Below are 14431 nucleotides of genomic sequence, written 5' to 3' on the forward strand. Positions count from 1 at the left end.
CATTACTTTGCCAAAAAAAGGTCCATCTAGTCAAGGCTATGGTTTTTCCAGTGGTCATATATGGATGTGAGAGTTGGACTGTGAAGAAAGCTGAGTGCTGAAGAACTGATGCTTTTGAACTGTGGTGTTGGAGAAGACTCTTGAAAGTCCTTTGGACTGCAAGGAGACCCAACCAGTCCATTCTGAAGGAGATCAGCCCTGGGATTTCTTTGGAGGGAATGATGCTAAAGCTGAAACTCCAGTACTTTGGCCACCTCATGCGAAGAGTTGACTCATTGGAAAAGACCCTGATGCTGGGAGGGATTGGGGGCAGGAGGAGAAGGGGACGACAGAGGATGAGATGGCTGGATGGCATCACTGATTCGATGGACGTGAATCTGAGTGAACTCCGGAGTTAATGATGGACAGGGAGGCCTGGTGTGCTGCAATTCATGGGGTCGCAAAGAGTCGGACACGACTGAGTGACTGAACTGAACTGAGACTATCATGGTCTACTATTTTGCAGTGTATACAAATTACTATGCAGTACATCTGTAACATACTGTTATATACCCATTTCACCTCAGTTAGAAGAAGATCTGTTAGAAAAAAAGAAACCCAGAACGCCATAGATATCAACTCCTCAGGCATCCTGGGACACCTCTTTATTTCACAGGGCCGCCTGGATGGCATGAGTAGGAAGGCTTTTCCTTCCTTCTCTCTTCCGTTTAAACCTCAGAGGGTTGGGGCTTGCAGTGGAGTTGAAGCTGGAGGTGATTTTGGGTGTGGCCACTGGTAGAGTCATTGCCCACCATCGCGGCATGAAGACCTAGATGCTTGGTCCAGAAGCTGAGCTCATGGCTTATCATGAGACCTGGTAAAGCGGGCTCCAGTGAGATGCCAAGGACGTTTTGTTCACTAGCTGTACCTGTTTTCCTCCCGGCTTTGGGTGGTGGACAGGAGCTGCACTCCACAGAGCTTAACGCTGCAGCTCCAGCTGGCCAGGAGGACTTGGAACGCCGGATTTCCGTCATCGCTTGGCACTGAGCATGCGCAGATTACGTCACTGCGAAAGGGCGGGTCTCGGGGAAAAGCTATTGGCGCTTGGAATTGTAAAGGGGAAAGAGGGTTTTGGCTCATTCTCTGGGCCTTTCCAGATCCTCGGTGCTAGGGTTTGGGCAGAGCCCAGAGCCGCCCTGGGGCTCTCCCAGAATGAGCTTGCATTTGCTTCTTCAGGAATGGGAGTTTGAATCCAAAAACTCCTCCTTGGGTTGCTGGGCACCAGCTGGCTGCGCCAGGGTGAGGCCCTCTGGTCCCCAGCAGGCCCAGCCCGCTGGACTCATCTGGCCTGGACTCTGGCTGAGCTGTGCTGCCTGTTCCTGCCTTGAGCTGGAGACACGGGCTGAACTTAACCCCGGAGTCTGATCTCAGTGATGCTTCAGGGCTTCTCAGGACATGGTTCTGGACCACCGTCCACCTCCTGCACGCGTCACCTGGGGTTCAGGGTCCTGTTTTCAAAGACGACGCTGGTTCCCCTCCCCCACGAGCCGACTGGGTCAGAACCTCTGAGAGGGATTTTTTCCAGACTTCTTTCAGGGATTCATGTACCAACTGAAGTGTCTAGAGGAGGGGACCATGTTTTGCTCCGGAAAGCTGAGGATTTCCTACTTGTTTTCCCTCCTGCCTGGGAGTGCAGGGTAGGAATTCTCCGAGATGTTGGGCTCCAGGAGAAACCTTAGAGTGGATCCCAGGACTGTGGGACCTGGGTTTGAATCCTGACTCCCCCACTTTCCAGCTGGGGACCTCTGGACTAACTACTCACTTCCCTGCTTCCCAGTTTCCTCATCTCTAAAAAGGGGTCCCCCCGGGAATTCCTTGGTGGTCCGGTGGTGGTGGTGGTTATTTAGTTGCTAAATTGTGTCTGACTCTTTGCGACCCCCGGACAGTAGCCCACCCGGCTCCTCTGTCCATGGGATTTCCCCACCAAGAATACTGGAGTGGGTTGCCATTACTTTCTCCAGGCGATCTTCCTGACCCAGGGCTCAAACTCATGTCTCCTGCATTGGCAGGCAGATTCTTTATCACTGAGCCACCAGTGGTTAGGACTTCTCATTCTCACTGCCAAGTGCCAGGGGTTCGATCTTTGGTCTGAACAACAACAACCATTATCACTGTGCTGTCTTTTGCAAGAGGGAGCAGAAGGAGAACCCGATCATCTCTCAGCGGTCAGCCTGTAGCCCTGGAGAGGACCAATCTGCCAAGAAGAGCATCCCAATGAGTCCAGGGGGCACCCGCCCTGCTGATGTATTGCCTCACTCCACGCCCTCCTGGCTTCCAGAGGCTGGAGCCCTGGGAGGCCCCTGGGAGGGAGTGGGAGCGAGGAGCAGGCTGGGCAGGGCAGCGGCCGACCCAGGGTGAAGAATGCAGGCCGCTGTGAGGAATCGTGGCACGTGGGCCAGCGGCTGCCTGCTGACACATCACACCCCAGAGGCAGGACAGCGGTGACCTCACGCTGGTGTCAAATGTTCGGGGCCCCTCCCAGCACTGCCGATGCCTCAGCGTTGCCCAGAGGGAGCCGTCCCCACCCCACCCTGCCCAGGTTTGTGTGCTCGTCCCTCCCCTGCACACACAGCAGGACAAGCACACCACCCGAGCCAAGGCTTCAGTGGAGGTTTATAATTTGGATGCTCCGGGACGGGCGAGGCCAGCAGTTTCCACTTCCCCGAGGGCAGCCACATCGTAAATCCTGGAATACGCACCCGCACATCTGCCACAGCTGCTGGGGGAGGGTGTGATGGGCTTCACGGAGACCGTTCCCAGCGTTCCCAGGACTGGAGTCCTGGCCTCTCCTGCCTCCGTCTATACAAACAATGGCTCACAGTTGGGGAAACTGAGGCCCAGAGCTGCTAAGGATCTGCTATACACCTCCAAGTCAAAGCTTCTTGGCCACAGAGCTGGGACTGGAGTGGAGAATTTATCTTGGACCAAGTTCTGGTCTATCTCCTGGGCCAGGGTTGTCATCTCAGCCACTGCTGCAAATCTCAGCTCCCCTGATCCTGGATCCAGGATGTTTCCCCCCGCCCCGAGTCAGGGTGCTGTGGTTCCTGGTTTCTAAAAACTGCTCTTATTTTCTTGGCCCTCACCTTCTAACCTCTGAAAGCTCCTGACCTGTCTTCCTGTGGTCCTATCCTCCTGTGGTGGTGGTCTAGTCACTCAGTTGTGTCCAACTCTTTGTGACCACATGGAATGCAGCCTGCCCAGGCTCCTCTATCCATGGGATTCTCCAGGCAAGAATACTGGAGTGGGTTGCCATTTCCTCCTCCAGGGGATCTTCCCAACCTAGGGACTGAACCTGAATCTCCTGCCTTGACATGCGTTTTCTCTACCGCTGAGCCACCAGGAAAAATCCCATAGACAGAGAAGCCAGGGGGGCTACAGTCCAAGGAGTTGCAAAGAGTCAGACACAACTAAGTGACTGATCACACATGCACACCTTCTGGAGGTGAGTATATCTACCTTTAGCATTGATTTTAGCCTCATGAATGCCCTCTGTGTCCACCCCACCTTCAGAGAGAGTTTTCTTGAGACTCTGGCTTTGGGTTCTTAATGTTTCAACAGACAACACTGAGCAAGGATTTTTGAGAATCTACCAAGACTCAGGGATCTGTTCTCCACGCTAGATGGAGGCCAGGTGTCTGAGTATCCAGGGCACAGGCAGCCCCTAACCTGGCTCCGTCCCCCACGCTTCCCTGTGGGCGAGCCAAATCCTCTCACGGGTTTTGACAAGCATCTGGAACAATGGGCAGGGCCACTTTGAGCTCCCCAAGGCTCCTGCTTATTTATTTTACCATCATAACTTGAAGCCAATATTTAAGCATTACCAAGGCAACAGCCCAAATCTCCCAGCCCTTGGCCCCTGTCCACCTCCACATGGTGGGGACACGGGCAGGAGGGGAGTAAGGAAAATGAGTCAACCATTCCCCCACCCCCCAACCACCTGGGAAAACAGTGACCCAAAAATCAGATCCCAGCTTCTCTCACGGGGTAATTGGTCTTTTCCATGGGTCTACGACTCAGTGTTTCTCACACAAGAGGAACAGAATCGAGCAAGACCTCTGTACCTATATTTTATTTTGTTTTTGCAGTTATGGTTGGAGACGAGAGGTTTTTCAAACATTTTATTGAAGCTTAAGGTACACGAAGAAAGTGGACAAGTTGTAAGGGTACGATTTTTATGTTTGCAACCTGAACTCTCCCTTTCCCCAGCACCCCCATCAAAAGCAGCACCCCCAATTTTCCCTGTTCCCTCATCGCTATACCTCAGGGTGACCAGGATCCTAGCTGCTCACAGCTTTGCCTGTTTTTCACCTAGAGGGAAGCATACACTGCGTTCCATCTTGGGTTGAAGCCAGTAGCATTTGTAGGTTCTGGGAGGTTTCCTTGGTCCTTTTCACTGGAAGGAAGAGCACAAAGGAGCAGAAAGCACCTTCTCTGCTCCACAGGTCGTGCGGGTGTTCGGACAGGCTCAGAGCACATGTAGAGAGTGGGCCGGGGACTGGTTCTGCTTTCAGAAAAAAAGCCACAGCATCCTTTTCTCTTTTGCTGTGTGTCTCAGGTCCCCACCTGATGTGCATGATCAGAGAAAGGAGGGGGTCCTCGAAGTCATAACAAAGCCTGCCTGGGGGCTTTCCTGGTGGTCCAGTGGCTAGAAATCCACCTTCCAATGCAGAAGACTCAGGTTCCCCGTCAGGGAAGTAAGATCCCTCATGCCTTGGGGCATCTAAGCCCATGTGCTGCAACTAGAGAGCTCATGTACTGCAACTAAGACCTGACACAACCCCCTCCCCCCTGCCAAAAAAGGCCTGCCCAGGAGGTCTCCAGAGACCCCATTCCCAGAGTCCTCACTTCTCCTGGCAGGATGCCTGGGGCACCCACATCTTCTTTACTGGCCAGTACACCTTGTCACTGCAGGCCTGGCTCTGATGGCCCCTGTTTTTATGCCTGGTCGGGGAAGGACAAGGGTTTACCCCAATCTGTGTGTCCCAGTGGGGTTGGTGGGCCTGGGCTCCTGGCTGCCTGGTCAGCGCCCCCATGCATCCTCCCAGGGCTGCCACTGCATGGATTTCACTCTCTCCCAAGACTGAGGAGGAGTTCTTTCCTTGGCGCTTCACATCCCTTGGGCCAGTGAGTATCTGCAGGGAAGAATGTTTTGTTTTCCACATTTCCAAGCCATCACAGACTGCTGCCTTTGCGAAATACAATAACCTTGACACAGATGGGAAAAAGCAATGAAAGAAATAAAAGCTGTACAAAATACAAGCCCACATTTCTTTTCTTATTATTTTATTCCAGATATAATAGGACAAGCCCAAGAAGGGGTAAAAGGCATATAGACGTTTCTTGGTGCTTACTCTTAATTTCTATACTTACTCTGTGGAGTCTGTGATCTGCTCTTAGCTGACCAATACAGGTCTGAGGACCACACTTGGAGCAGCCTCACCTTAGACTGTGACTGGCCTCTATAGTCTGCATTTGCCTGTGATCCCCCTTCCTAGCTCCTTGCAGGGTTTGTTGTCTTCCTGTTTGTATGCATGTTGTTTTAGCAGAAATAAAAGCCAGAGAAACATTTACCCATCTACTTTAGGACTTTATGTGAGACTCTGAGGGCTTCCCAGGTGGTGCTAGTGGTGAAGAATTGCCAGCCAATGCAGGAAACATAAGAGATGCTGGTTGGAACCCTTGGTTGGGAAGATCCCCTGGAGGAGGGCATGCCAACTCACTCCGGTATTTTTGCCTGGAGAATTATATGGACAGAGGAGCCTGGTAGGTTACAGTCCATGGGGTCACAAAGAGATGAACACGACTGAAGCAACTTAGCACAGCACACACATGAGACCCTGAGCTCAGAAGCCTTGCTCTTTTCAGTTTCTTATCTTTGGGAATTGCACCTGGCTTCTTGTGACTTCTCTGTCTTAGATGTGCGACAAGTTTCCTCTGGAGGTAGGTTGGACTATTATACAGCTGACAAAAGGTGCCAATCCTGTCTCCTCCCTTCACCCACTTCTACCCACTGCATCCCGGCATCATGGTGTCACTCTCCAGGAGATGCTGAGAACCTGGGAAGGGTTCCTGGAGGGTGTATGAGGCTCCTCTGCCCACTCCTTGCTTAAGAGTCTCCATCCTGTGGTTCAGTCCTGAGCCCTCATGTCCGGGACTTTTCCTAGAGGGAAGGCTCTCAGAATCCAAGTGGGCTGGCAGCTTCCTCCAGGCTGAGGTCACCACCGGGGGGGTAACCAAGCCCTCCACCCCTTGCATCTTCTCTGTCCCCACAGGAAGCCCATGGTTTTGGCTCCTTTCTCTCAGGTGGGACAGCTCCTTTGCGGCCATCCATGGTGTGTCCTGCCCCTCTTGAGGGCAACCCACGTGTGCTCTCTGGTCCTAAGTGTCCCCAGACCCATTTGTCCATGGGTATGTGTGGGACCATGAGCGGGGCAGACTGCGTTTTCCACCTGAGATTGGTTTCATCTGGGCTTCTTTAGGGACAGATGTGTTCAGCAAGGACCGAGTAGCCCCAGCCAGAGACACAGGCAGATCTAGTGGTGTTGGTTGAGATTTACAAGCTGTCACTGGTCCTGTTGCATACAAGCCTTCCTGCTGTTCCCTTTCCTCTCCTCATTCTTCTGCTCCCCCACCCCCTTTTTAATAGCCCTGGCTGCATATTTTCTGTAAACCAAACCATCTGTTTACTAGCTTTTCTAAGTGGTAATAAAGACAGTGGAGACCCGAGTGCCCGTTGGGTCCAGGCTCCTTCTCTGGCTGTTCCCAGGTGGCCCAAGAGTGGGGCTTGGAGGTAGCGTGTCCAGCAGGGTCCTTTCTGCCTAAAGTTGCCTGTTCAAAGCTGCGTCTCCTTGGAAACCAGCTTGGAGGCAGCTGTGGCTGCCCCCCCACCACTGTCGTTTGCAGCTGTGATCCAGGACCGTGGGGTCACCTGCCTGCGGCGAGCTGCCTGCTGGATGTGGAGCTGACGCAGAGGAGCAGTGGAGTGAGGCTGCTGGGCCATCCGGGCTGCCCGGGCGCCAGGTTCTCCTCCCAGGGAATGTACTGAGCTTGGAGGACAGGCGAGCCCAGGAAAACATTTCGACAACAATGCTGAGTGCCTAGGTGACGGAGAGAGAAAAAAAGAGGAGTCTGTTTGGGAACAGATTTCGGCCTCCTCTTCCAAGGCATTAGTAATTCAAGCAGCAGCGAGTGTCATATTTACTTGGGAAACTATGAAAAGTCATATAACAATGTTCTCTTCACAGCTTTCATCATCGGCTTCCTGGGTTCTGAGTGCAGTCAGCCCCCTGATCATAAACAGGGGTGTGCTCTGCATCTGGCAGCAGGAGTGAGCATGCTGCTGGCAGCTGGGACCCAGGCCCCTGCAGTGCCAGGTGCCCTCCCTCCCCAGGTCCTGGTGTCAGCTGCCGGGCCCCAGGAAGCCCAGAGTGTCCCCCACCCCAAACTACCGAGGTCAGGACGGCACTGCACACCGCTTGGACCAGGAAGAAGCCAGGGCTGGTGGTGCTGACAACCACATGTCCGGCCCAGCAAGATGGCCCGAGGAAAGATGAAATCTTAGGTCACCAAACCTTCATTTTATTATGTTTGGCTCAGATGCTAAAGAATCCACCTGCAATGTAGGAGACCCGGGCTCGACCCCTGGGTCACTTTATTATGTTATGTCATGTTATTTTTAGTTTTTGGCCACACCCCACGGCCAAAACCCATCCTCTGTTACCCTCTTCTTTTGCTTTCAGTCTTTCCCAGCATCAGGTTTTTTTTCCAGTGAGTTGGCTCTTTGCATCAGGTGGCCAAAGTATTGGAGCTGAAAAATTCTCTGCTTTCTCTATGATGCACGAATGTTGGCGATTTGATCTGCCTTTTCTAAACCCAGTTTGTACATCTAGAAGTTCTCGGTTCATGTACTGCTGAAGCCTAGCTTGAAGGATTTTGAGCAAAACCTTACTAGCATGTGAAATGAGCGCAGTTGTACTGTAGTTTGAACATTCTTTGGCATTGCCCTTCTTTGGGATTGGAATGAAAACTGACCTTTTTTCTGACTATTAGTGGGAGGAGCCAATTCAACTCTTTACAGGCCAGGCAGGTAATCTGACAGTGAAGGGGGCAGGTGTGGGCCACAGGTGGCCTGTGGGGTGGTGGTAGCAAGGAGACCTGGAAAACAGGCTTCTCCTCTTCCCCAACCCATCACTTCCATGCAAAAATGTGAGCCTTGGGCTGCCAGGCATCTGAGTTTTTAAAGAATTCTTTTTGAGTGAAAATTCCCAAATTGAGAAATGTTGGCTCACGTATTAAGGACATCCTGTATAGGCCAAACAAACACCTCTGGACTCGAAGTTGGCCTCTGGGCAATTGGTTTGCAACCTCTTGGTTACACAGTTTCTAAGTTTCCTGTCAGCTCTGAAGTTTAACAATTTTACAACCTCCAGCCAGCCATCTCCTCAGTTAACTGGAAATGAATCACATGGCTTATGTTGAGTAAGAATAAGCAGACATAGATGTTACCAAAGCTGATTCCAAAGGGTTCATTCTAAAAAGCAGTTTCTCAGGACTTCCCTGGTGGTCTAGTGGTTAAGACTCTGTGCTCCTCCCAGTGCAGGGGACACAGGTTCTATCCTTGGTCAGGGAACTAGATCCCACATGCTAAAGATAGGAAACTAAAGATTCCATGTGTTGTGACTAAGACCTGGAGCAGCCAAACAAGGGAAATAAATAAATGTTTAAAAAGAAGTTTTTCCAAAGGAGGCATTATGTTTCCAGGAAAATCTCAGGGAAAACTATTGCAAGCAACAATGGGAGCTGTTGGATCGGACTCTAAAGGAAAGGGTAAAGATATTTAACCAGCTAGCGTGAAAGCTGGAGATAAAGTTCTTCTCCCTGAATATGGAGGTACCAAAGTTGTTCTAGAAGAAAAGGATTACTTCTTATTTAGAGGTGGTGACCTTCTTGGAAAACATGTAGACTGAAATAAGTCACTACTGAAATGACATCACGTGATGCTGCCCATTCCACTGAAGTTCTGAAATCTTTAATCATGTAAATAATTTCCATGTTTCTCTTTTGTAATAAATTAATGATATATATATATATATTTAAAGTGGTTTCTGCAAACTATCCCAGGCCGGTCTATTTCTCTGTTGATTTAGGTACTGCTGTGAACTCAGGGTTGTTAGGGTGTCTGCTCTAACCTGGAGGGACAGGGAAAACAATATGCTCAGTGAAACAGGCCAGACACAAAAGGTCACATGTTGTATGATTCCATTGATATGAAACATCCAGAATAAGCAAATTCATAGAGACAGAAAGTTGATCAGTGGTTGCCAGGGGCTGGGGGAAGGAGTGATGGGGAGTACTGCTAATGGGTACAGGGTTTTCTTTTGGGGTGATGCAAATGTTCAGGAATTTGATAGTGATGATGGTTACGCAATGTCGTGAGTATACTAGAGACTACTGAACATTGTACTTGAGAAGGGTGCGCTTTATGGTATGTGAATTATGTCTTAATTTAAAAATATACTGTAGGGACTTCCATGGCTGTCCAGTGGTTAAGACTTCGCCTTCCAGTGCAAGGGGTGTGGGTTTGATCCCTGGTTGGGGAGCAAATACTCCACATGCCTTGTGGCCAAAAAACCAAAACAGAAAACAGAAGCAATGTTGTCACACATTCAACAAAAACTTTAAAAAAGGTCCCCATAAAAAAAAGATCTTTAAAAAAATACTGCTAAGTTGTCAATTCTCAGATCAGTCTATAGATTTTATGCATTCTCAGTCAAAATTCCAGCAGGTTTTTGGGAGTAGAAATTGACAAACTGATTCTGGAATTCAAATGGAAATGCAGTGGACAAGGAATAGCCAAAACAACTTTGAAAATGAAGGGGAAAGGAGCAGTTCTTATACCACCTGATTTTAAGGCATGTAAAGCTGCAGCAAGCAAGATAGTATAGTATTAGCATAAAGACAAACAGGTTAGTGAAACAGACTAGAGAGCCCAGAAGTTGACCCAAACACATATAGGCAATAAAATTTTTGAAAAAGTTTCAAAGGCAATTCAATAGAAGAAGAATAGTTGTTACAACAAATATTCTGAAACAACTGGATATGGATATGCAAAAGAAAAAAAAAAGAATCTTGATCCATTCCTTACATCATATAAAAATATTAACCCCAAACATACTTAAATGTAAGGCTTAAAACTATAAAACTTATATAAGAAAACACAGTAGAAAATCTAGTAACCTTGGCTTAGGCAAAGATTTTTTTAAATATGGAATAAAAAGTACTACCCACAAAAGAACAAATTGATAAACTGAATTCATCCAAAATTTAAAGTTTTTGTTGTTGTTGTTTTTTTTTTTGGAAAGACACTGTTAAGAAACTAAAACAAGCCATAGACTGGTAGAAAATATTTACAAGCTATATGTCTGATAAAATATGTAAAGAGCTTCCAGAAGTTAAGAAAACAACCCATTAAAAATGGATGAAATATTTGAACAAATACAGAATGATTATTTTGTTTAATAAGCTTGTACTTTTCTTAGTGGATGGCCAATAAGCATAAGAGAAAATGCTAAAATCATTACTCATTAGGGAAATACAAATTAAAACCACAGTGAGATACTGCTACACACCTGCTCAGTTCAGTTCTGGAGCTTAGTTGTGTCTGACTCTTTTCGACCCCAAGGACTGCAGCACACCAGGCTTCCCTGTCCATCACCAGCTTCTGGAGCTTGCTCAAACTCATGTCCATTGAACTGGTGATACCATCCAACCATCTCATCCTCTGTTGTCCCCTTCTCCTCCTGCCTTCAATCTTTCCCAGCATCAGGGTTTTTTCCAATGCATCAGTTCTTCACATCAGGTGGCCAAATTATTGGAGCTTCAGCTTCAGCATCAGTCCTTCCAATGAATATTCAGGACTGATTTCCTTTAGGATTGATTGATTTGATCTCCTTACAGTCTGAGGGACTCTCAAGAGTCTTCTCCAACACCACAGTTCAAAAGCATCAATTCTTTGGCATTCAGCTTTCTTTATGGTCCAACTCTACATTACCTTTTTTAAATGTAGGATGTCCCTACATGATCTTTAAAAAAAAAAATTTAGCAAAACTTTATTTATTTGACTGTACCAGGTCTTAGTTGCAGCATGTAGGATCTTTAGCTGCTGTGTGTGGGTTCTAGTTCCCTGACCAGAGATCCACCTGGGCCCCCTGCTTAGGGAGCCCAGAGTCTTGGCCACTGGACCACCAGGTAAGTCTCTCAAGTTATTTTTTAAAAAGCAATTTCATGGGCTAAAATTTCAAAGGCAGTCTCCTCCAAGTGTCTTGGACCTGGTTTACTTCCAGCTCATGGATATGTACCAGGACCATGATGATTTAGGGGCTCTCCCCCAACCACTCATTTGACTCAGGCCGGGCTCCATATCACTTGCTTTCAGCCCACAGACCGAGCTTCCTCCTCCCCCAGGAAGGATGTTGCTCCCACTGGCCACATCCTTACCCCTTCCTCCTACCCCAGGTCTCAGTGATAACCTCTGTCTGGCAATCCCACTCCTGGGTATATATCCAGAGAAAACCATAATTTGAAAAGATATATGCACCCCAATGTTTATTGTTGCATTATTTACAGTAGCCAAGACATGAAAACAACTTAAATGTCCATTGATGAAGGAATGGATAAAGAAGATGTGGTACATATATACGATGGAATATTACTCAGCTGTTGAAAAAAAGAATGTAATAATGCCATGTGCAGAGACATGGATGGACCTAGAGATTGTTATACTGAGTGAAGTAAGTCACTTCAGTGTTGGAGAAGACTCTTGAGAGTCCCTTGGACTGCAAGGAGATCAAACCAGTCAATCCTGAAGGAAATCAATCCTGAATATTCAATGGAAGGACTGATGCTGAAGCTGAAGCTCCAATACTTTGGCTACCTGATGCGAAGAACTGACTCATTGGAAAAAAAATCTGATGCTGGGAAAGACTGAAGGCAAGAGGAGAAGGGGATGATGGAGGATGAGATGGTTGGATGGCATCACTGACTCGATGGACATGAGTTTTAGCAAGATCTAGGAGTTGGTGATGGACAGGGAATCTTGGGGTGCTACAGTCCAAGGGGTTGCAAAGAGTCGGACATGACTGAGCAATTGACCTGAACTGAACTGAACTGATGTAAGTCAGGCAGAGAAAGACAAAGCTCATATGATGTTGCTTATATGTGGAACCTAAAAATATAGTGGCTTCCTGGGTAGCTAGCGGTAAAGAATCCATCTGCAATGCAGGAGGCCCGGGTTGGATTCCTGGGTCCAGAAGATCACCTGGAGAAGGAAATGGCAACCCGCTCCAGTATTCTTGCCTGGGAAATCCCATGGGCAGAGGAACCTGGTGAGCTACAGTCCATGGAGTCACAAAGATTTGTACATGACTAGCGACTGAACAATAAGAACAAAAAAAATGGTACAAGTGAAACTATTTACCAAACAGAAAGAGTCATAGATGTAGAAAACAAACTTACCAAGGGGGAAATTAGTGGGGAGGAGTAAATCGGGAGATTGGGACTGACATATACACACTACTATATGTAAATAGATAACTATTAAGAACCTACTGTTTAGCGCAGAGAACTCTACTCAATACTCTGTAATGACCTATATGGAAACAGAATTGAAACAAGAGTGGATATACGTATGTGTGTAACTGATTCACTTTGCTGCACAGAGACACTAACACATTGTAAATCAACTACACTCCAATAAAAGTTAATTAAAACATATATACTAATCTCCAGGTCAAAAACATGGAGTAGGAAATGGCAACCCACTCCAGTATTCTTGCCTGGAAAACCCCTTGTACAGGGAGCCTGGGCAGCTACAGTCCGAGGGGTCGCAAAGAGTTGGACACGACTGAAGTAACTTAGCACGCGACGCGCACAGGTCGAAAACAAACAAACAAAAACCTGTCTTGACAGACTTCTAAAAATGCCCTTCTCCGTTCTGTCTTGGGCTTCCCTGGTGGCTCAGATGGTAAAGAATCTGCCTGCAATGCAGGATACCTGGGTTCAATCCCTGGGTCAGGAAGATCCCCTGGAGAAGGGCATGGCAACCCACTCCAGTATTCTTGCCTGGAGAATCCCTTGAACAGAGGAGCCTGGCATGCTGCAGTCCATGGGGTGGTAGAGTCAGACATGGCTGAGTGACTAACACTTTCCATGTCTTAATGCTTGGAACCTGGGAGTAGGAGGAGACACCACTCCTGCAGTTGTGTGATGTCGTATGACACAGCTGATCTTAAGATGGGAAGACACAAGCCCTTAAAAGCAGGGAGCTTTCTCCAGCTAGTGACAGAAGTGGAGGCACGCAGGGTGTGAGAAAGACTGGACACAATCGTTGCTTTGAAGATGGAGGGGCCACATGAGAAGGAATATGGGTCCCCTTGAGTTGCTGAGAGTAATCCCTCCACCCTTGCTGACACCAGCCAGAATATAGTCCCTCATCCTTCAGTTCAGTTCAGTTCAGTCCAGTCGCTCTGTTGTGTGCGACTCTTTGTGACCCTATGGACTGCAGCATGCCAGGCCTCCCTGTCCATCACCAACTCCCAGAGCTTGCTCAAACTCATGTCCTTTGAGTTGGTGATGCCATCCAGCCATCTCATCCTCTGTCATCCCCTTTTCTCCTGCCTTCAATCTTTCCCAGCCTCAGGATCTTTTCCAGTGAGTCAGTTCTTCACATCAGGTGGCCAAAGTATTGGAGTTTCAGTTTCAGCACCAGTCTTTCCAGTCAATATTCAGGACTGATTTCCTTTATGATTTGCTGGTTTGATCTCCTTGCAGCCCAAGGTACTCTCAAGAGTCTTCACCAACACCACAGTTCAAAAGCATCAGTTCTTTGGTGCTCAGCTTTCTTTATAGTCCAACTCTCACATCAGTACATGACTACTGGAAAACCCATAGCTTTGACTAGATGGACTTTTGTTGACAGAGTAGTGTCTCTGCTTTTTAATATGCTGTCTAGGTTGGTCATAGCTTTTCTTCCAAGGAGCAAGCAAAAAACCTTAGTCCTTGCTATAGACTAAATGTTTCAGTTCAGTTCAGTTCAGTTCAGTTGCTCAGTCGTGTCCGACTCTTTGTGACCCCATGAATTGCAGCACGCCAGGCCTCCCTGTCCATTACCAACTCCCGGAGTTCACTCAGACTCAAGTCCATCGAGTCAGTGATGCCATTCCGCCATCTCATCCTCTGTCATCCCCTTCTCCTCCTGCCCCCAATCCCTCCCAGCGTCAGAGTCTTTTCCAATGAGTCAACTCTTCGCATGAGGTGGCCAAAGTACTGGAGTTTCAGCTTTAGCATCATTCCTGCCAAAGAAATCCCAGGGCTGATCTCCTTCAGAATGGACTGG

The sequence above is a fragment of the Bison bison genome, unplaced genomic scaffold (genome assembly GCF_000754665.1).
Source record: "Bison bison bison isolate TAMUID 2011002044 unplaced genomic scaffold, Bison_UMD1.0 scf7180017864289, whole genome shotgun sequence".
NCBI classification, from domain to species: Eukaryota; Metazoa; Chordata; class Mammalia; order Artiodactyla; family Bovidae; genus Bison; species Bison bison.